Genomic DNA, 7,726 nt, shown 5'->3' on the forward strand with positions numbered 1-7,726 from the left:
TATTCCCACTAGGACTGTGATGGGATGGCGAGTCTGCATCGACTATCGCAGACTAAATGATGCCACAAGGAAAGACAACTATCCTTTACCCTTCATTGATAAGATGTTGGAGCGTTTGACGGGTCAGCAATACTACTGCTTTCTAGATGGTTTCTCCAGGTATTTCCAGGTTCCGATAGCCTCCGATAACTAGGAGAAAACCACATTTACCTGCCCTTACGGAACGTTTGCCTATAAACGTATGCCGTTCGGACTGTGTAACGCTCCGGCCACATTCCAGAGGTGTATGGTGGCCATTTTCCATGATATGATCGAGGACTCCATGGAGGTGTTCATGGAATATTTTTCCGTATTTGGGAGTTCCTTCAATCATTGTTTGTCTAATCTTGAGAGGATGATGTCCCGTTGTGTCGACACCAACCTAGTCCTTAACTGGTAGAAGTGTCATTTTATGGTTTGCGAGGGCATTGTTCTGGGGCATCGGATTTCGAGTGTGGGGATAGAGGTTGACCGAGCAAATGTCGATACCATTTCTAATCTTCCCCCACCCATTTCTATGAGATCCATTCGTATTTTTCTAGGTCATGCCGGTTTCTACCGCCGGTTCATCAAAGATTTTTCAAAAATCGCGAGACCCATGACCAAACTTCTGGAGAAGGATGCTCCATTTGTTTTTCTGAGCAGTGTATCGAGGCGTTTGATATTTTAAAAGACAAACTCATTAACGCCCCAATCATGGTGCTCCCGACTGGTCGTTACCATTCGAGTTGATGTGTGACGCGAGCGACTTCGCAGTCGGAGCGTTTCTTGGACAACGGAAGGATAAACACTTCCATCTGATCTACTACGCTAGCTGGACCTTAAATGGCGCACATGAAAGCTTTTCTACCACCGAGAAAGAGGTTTTAGCTGTGGTGTTTGCTTTCGACAAATTTAGGTCTTATCTAATTTTGTCTAAGACGATTGTTTACACTGATCATGCTACTATTCGATATCTCTTCAGCAAGCAAGATGCTAAGCCCCATCTTATCTGTTGGATCCTGTTGCTTGAAGAGTTTGATATTGAGATCCACGATAAAAGGGGGTCGAGAATGTGGCGGCCGATCATCTTTCACGTCTAGAGGGAGCAGAGTTAGGAGATTCGGGGGTTAGGATTGGCGATCATTTTCTGACAGAGAGTCTCATGTTTATCACGGCATAGGAGGAAGGTTTTCCATGGTTCGCTGACTTCGTGAACTATCTCGCAAACGGGTACCTCTCGAAGATGCCTTACCAACACAAGAGGAAATTCTTTGCTGACATTAAGTTTTACCTATGGGACGACCCGTATCTTTTCCGCATCGGTGTTGATCAGCTTATTAGGAGGTGTGTAGATGTTAAGGAAGGATGGCAGATTCTGAGCCATTGTCATGTGGGACCGACATGAGGTCACCACGGTGTGAGTTCGACGGCTAAGAAAGTATTTGATTTGGGTTTTTACTGGCCTTCTGTCTTTAAGGATGCGCATGCGTTTGTTAGGAGTTGTGATCGTTGCCAGCGTGTCAGCAACATTTCTTCGCGAAACGAAATGCCCCAAAATGCTATTCAAGTTTGTGAGGTTTTCGATGTGTGGGGCATTGATTTCATGGGACCGTTTCCATCTTCGTGTGGAACAAGTACATACTCGTGGCTGTCAATTACGTGTCAAAGTGGGTTGAAGCCAAAGCTCTACCCACGAATGATGCTCGAGTGGTGGTTCGTTTTCTAAAAAGTTTATTTGCTCGTTTTGGTTTCCCGAAAGCCTTGATCAGTGATCGAGGTACTCACTTCTGTACTTCACAGATGGATATGGTGTTGTAGTGCTATGGGGTCACCCATCGGCTTCCGACCGCCTACCACCCACAGACTAGTGGGCAGGTGGAAGTGAGTAATCGGGGAATCAAACGTATTCTTGAGAAAACGGTAGGTTCAAATCGTCGGGATTGGTCCGACAAATTAGATGACGCTTTGTGGGCCTTCCGTACAGCCTACAAGACTCCGACTGGTTCCACACCATTTCGGATGATTTATGGGAAGGCATGTCATTTTTCTGTTGAGTTGTAACACCGCGCTTCATGGGCCCTTCAGAGGGTTAATCTTGATTTACCCGCCGTAGAGGGCAATCCTTTCCATCAGTTGCATGAGTTGGAGGAGCTCTGGGATCATGCGCATGCACAATCGTTTAAGTATAAGGAGCGGACGAAAGAACTTCATGATAGAAAGCTGAAGGGAAATAAGCAGTTCAAGTGTGGGGATAAGGTCTTATTGTATAACTTCCGGTTGAGGTTATTCCAGGGAAAGTTGAAATCCCGATTGTCAGGACCGTTCACGGTCACTAAGGTATTCCCGTATGGCACCGTTGAGATACAAGATCAAAGCGGGAAGTTTAAGGTAAACGGTCACAGGTTGAAGCACTACGTAGGAGTGCCGATAGCTTATCAGACAGTCGAGGTGTTCTACCTTGACTCACTCACCGAGGCATAGACGTGTTGGATGCATCACTCGGGAGACAGCCCGAGTTGTAGAGTGTGTATTATGATTTTCTTTATTATCTGTTTTACTTTTGTTATTTATAAAAAAAATTAAAAATACAAAAAAATTGAAAAATTAATAAAAATCAAAAAATTTAAAAATACAAAAACACAAAAATATGTTTATTTATTATGTTTTTGTTTTTTTGTTTTGTACGCCGCTACATGCAAACGATTTTGAGTTATTACAGTTATTATTTTGCGCATGGTAGTTCTGATGGCATTTTGGAACTGGTACACCCGAGGTTGCGGCAGCGAATGAAATGCTATACGGTCATTCGATTGATACACAACTGATGAAGAATCTGCATATAAACCAGGGGAGTAACCTGTTCTCTATTTTACTCTTTACTATTTTAAGTTTTAATTTTATTTTATTTCTTTTCCTTGTTTTCATCAAGGACGATTTCGTTCTAAGTGTGGGGATGAGAATTTATTTTACTTAGTTGTAAAAAAAATGTCTCTTGAAAATTGTTTTTGCTCTACGTTAAGCAGGAAATGATATTATTACCAATGTGCTAACGAACTCTCGGAACTTTTGAAATATATAATATAATAATAATAATAATAAAAGGGATGGTTTGCATATCTGATTTGGGATGTGTCGGTAGGCCCAACTAGCTTTGATAGTCCTCTTTAGCAAGATTTTATATATATAATAATTTGAAAAACGGTGAAACCGAATTTTGATGCTTAGGGAGGATTACCATAATCTGAAAACTTTAAGATGGTAAGAATTAAATACACTCAAATCAGCACACCACCACATGTCCATCTTTTTACGAGCTTAGTAATAGTTATATATTTTAGGGTGATATAAGATATTGAAAAAAAAGTATGTTTTGAAAGTTATGTATTGTGTTATCAAAAGTTGTTCAAGAAAAACAAATGCTTGTGAAGAAAGTTACGTATTGTAAAATTCCATAGAAGAATTGTTTAAAGTTAGAAAAAGAGGCCAAAGATGCACATACTAGATGAGATTTAGAGTTTATGTGTTACCTTGAGGATAGTGACTCTGAGGATACACTATTGACTCAAAGGTTCTTAGTCAATAAATATCAAATTAGGAATTTATAGGACAAAGTCCAATAATACTTAGGAATAGCTCGTACGACCTCCACATGACCATTCATCAATCAAAATTTCACCGATTGCATCTAATTAGTACTATCAACGAGTCCTTGGCTTATGGTAATTTTTCGAACTAGTTTGCTTCGACTCTAGTCTTCTAGCTCTCTTTGTCTGAGATGGGGTAGGTGTAACCTTAATTTTTGGACTTAAAATGTTTAATGAAAAAGGGGGGCTTGATTGGCTGGTGGCTGGGTTTAAGTGGACAACAATATCAGCAATCGCAGTCAATATGTCGAGCTGTTTCTTGTGCTTTGATAATGATTAATAATCTGAGAGTTTGTTGTTTTTCACTTGGTTATGATCCTGTGTAGATTTCTTTTTCAGGGACGAAAAAGTCTTAAGTGTGGGGATGTTTGATGTGTTTTAAAACACACTTACTTTCCGTACCTTTTTATCATGTTTTAATTGCTTAATCGTTTAATAAATAAAAGTTATGGCTTGTTTTTGTATGATCTTACAAAGATTGAATATTTATTGTAGGTTATGAGTTTTAATGAAGAAAATGGTCAAGTTTGAAGACTCTAGGGGCCTTTTTGATCAAGATTGTATACTACAAGTCAAGGCCCGTGTAAGGCCCGTTACTGGTAGCCCTACTTTAGTGTTGGATTTACTCATAAACGCAGTTCTAAATATCAGAGTTAATTAAAACTTTCGCGGAATAATAAAACTTCAACCGTAACATTTTACATAACCATCAAATCTTGTCTTATAAAACATTCATAGTCATTTAAAGCAAAACATAGTCTTTAAAACATCACAGCATTTCTTCGAGATGCCAGTATCTTCTATTCAATGCCATGTGTCTCCAATCATGCGAGCTGCCTCAACCTATTTGCCTGCGTGCATAATAAAATTCAGCTACGCTGAGTGAGTTCTAGTTAATCACATAACTTACTTTACATACACATATACGTGCCCGAAGGTACGCATTACATACTTAACCTGTCCATCATTCTTTCTTATACATTCATAGCTATCCTTACGTTATAAAGAGCATTCGCCCTACATACCTTGGATATTATTAGGGTCCGGTCACCCTTCATCCTCGGATATTATTAGGGTCCGGTCACCCTTCATCCTCGGATATTATTAGGGTCTAGTACCCTGCATCCTCGGATATTATTAGGGTCCGGTTACCCTCCATCCTAGGATATTATTAGGGTCCGGTCATCCTTTCTTCCATACCTTCATACCATACCTTTCTATATACATAATGTTATGTTTCATACATACATACATCATTCATTCTTCATATATAATAATTTATCATCAAACTTTTACCTGGCAGTACATGCAATATCCGAAGATCGTTCATGTACTATTTACATACCATACACATATAACTCATACATCATACATACTTCATTCAACATAAATCATACACCATATATATCATTCATATCTTTAGCTACCACCTGACGGTCCATGCCATATCCGAAGATCGTTCATGCACCGTCAAGCAATCATATTACATAATTCATATAAGGCATACACTTACCACTTAAGATAAGTGTACTAACTATCACATCGAGTATGCACACACCTTCGAAAACATAACAAGGAAGTGGGGCTAGAAACTCACCTGAAGTCGGGTACGTTCACCGTTAATTGTTATCCCTTTCTTTAGTTGGGCACGGCTAACTGTATAATAATTACATGCATCAATTAACTATCACTACTCATCTCGCGTTTCTAGTCTAATTATAACCCTCAACGAACGGGGGCCTGGGGGAAGCGCCCCTGGCAGCGGGGTCTAGGGGCGGCAGCCCCTAGCAGGGTCCAAGGGGCAGATCCCTTGGCTGGGGTCGAGCTGCTGGGTCAGCTTGGAAAAATTTTATTTCCATTAACTGTCTTAACACATTTTCCATTAGAATTTTGAATCATTATTTAATTAACTAACTCAAAAGTTCAAGGGCTTCTTTGTAAATAAACTATTCTTTTATATGTCCAAGGACCATTATGTCATTTTATTAAACTTGAGTTCATTACCCAGGCCTTAGCGACATTGGGTTCATTCGTTACTTCTTTCTCCTATGACGAATCGGCTAATTCGTTACTTAATAACGAATTGATCTTTATAGCGAACTGAGCCCTATAACGAATTGGAGCTTATAACGAATTGAACCTTGTACGAATGACCCCCTTTTATAAAGAATAACCCTTCTAACAAATGAGGGTTCATTCGTCATTTCCCATAATGAACTGTCTGACAAATTGCGTAACGAAATGCTTAACGAATTAGGCTAATTCGTTATTTTTCCTTAACGAATGGGTGTGCCCAGTTTGTTACGCGCGCCTAGGGTTTAGGGCATCTGACAGAATGTCAGATGTCCTTTCAAACATTCTCTTCACCGGCGGCGCCGTCTTTCCGGCGCCGTCGTCGCCGGAAAACTTGAAATCTCACCGGAAAAACGAGATCTCTTCGTTTCTCCACCTTTTTTCACCGTTTTTCGTCCCGTTCGATCCAGATCTGAGCTAGGGTGACCCCAAAGCTCATCTTAGGTTCGGTTTATATCCGATTCCCCCAGATCTCATGACTTTAACGGTTTAAAGGTGCCGGCTCGTCATTTCGTGACTAAATCTAGTGGGTTTAAGCTCATACAACATCATACTATCATTACCTCGGGTCGGTGCTCGGTTTCCTTCTTAGTTTCGGCTAAGGCAAGGAGAGAACTAGAGAGAGAGCTTAAGTGTGTGTTTTGTGTGGTGTAAGGGATATGTGTAAAATGAGGGATTTAATGGTGATTAAGGTTTATATATTTAGGGATTATGGGCTTAAGCCCATGGTCTTTCCTTCTTTCTTTCATACCCAAGTCCATAACCCATATCCATTTAACCCAACACTAGCCCAACTCATATTCTAGTTATCTAAACCGATAACGACCCAATATAAAATATACGAAATTTATTTAATTATTATAACCAAAATAGGATGTTACAGCCCGCCCCAAGCCCACAAGATCCAAGCCTTTTATGCTTAATATATGAAGATAATTAAAAAAAAAGAAACCTAACAGCCCATACTAGCTGCCGATCGGAACAGTGCAGGAAGAAAAGAAGAGAAAAAAAGTTTGTGGAGGCTAGGTGGCAGCTAGGAAAGGAAGAAAAAGATCAAGGAAGACTTGGTACAGCAGCTAGGGACCTTAATAATCCATAAACTCAACCATATACTTGAGTATAAATCTCATAAACTTTGTTCTATTGTTAGATACTTAACTAGTTATTTTGATCTTTTATCTTGGATTGTTTTGCAAGTAAGTGAAGATTGACTTGTGCTTGATTGTTTTTGAATCTTGAATGAGTTTAATTATGTTTATGTTGAGTTTTATGATGTTTAGCTTAAGTATATGCTGCTGTCCAAAATTAATGTTAGGCTAAACTAGTTAGTTCTACCTAGGTTAGATGAATATTGTTAGGTTTTAATGAGTAATATGGATTGTTGATCATCATGACTTGATTTGTTAATGAAAATTTTGGTTTAACATTGACTTAGGTTGTGTTTATTAGCTGTGATTTGATTAATTATACTCATATACCTCTTGATTTGATTGATTGAATCGGTTTTGGTTGATTTTAGCTTGTTTGAACTCTTTACTTTGTGTTTAGAGATTGTTTGCGGGAAGTACAATCGTAGGGTTTAGTTGGGTATATTAATTAGTTAAAATCAGCGGGTAGACACCTTCTTAGAGACCGAGAGGTGATAGGAAGTAGGGTCGTCTCATAGCTTTTACTTGTTAGGATTAGGATCGCGGGAGAGCGGGTTCGGTTCTTGTCGGGATTGGGTTTGTGAGCGATTTGTCGTCCTAGTTTAACTTAAACTAAATGGTTCCTCTATCCTTGGTTGCGTAGTATTCTTCTCCATTAGGGTAGTGTGTCGGTGGGACCGAGAGGAGAGTCGGCATTAGAACACTTTAGCAATTCATACCCCGGTTTGTTCTTAAAATCAACTAAGTATAAGTTAGGGTTTGTTAGTGAGACCGAGAGGTGATCTAGCTTTCTTGAGTGAGCCTTAGTTGTGTCATCCTTAGAAACCGGTGTCGTGAGAT

Source organism: Bidens hawaiensis, unplaced genomic scaffold (genome assembly GCF_021521415.1).
Source record: "Bidens hawaiensis isolate Kalapana, Puna unplaced genomic scaffold, B.hawaiensis_p1.1 tig00007223_1, whole genome shotgun sequence".
In the NCBI taxonomy this organism is placed as follows: domain Eukaryota; kingdom Viridiplantae; phylum Streptophyta; class Magnoliopsida; order Asterales; family Asteraceae; genus Bidens; species Bidens hawaiensis.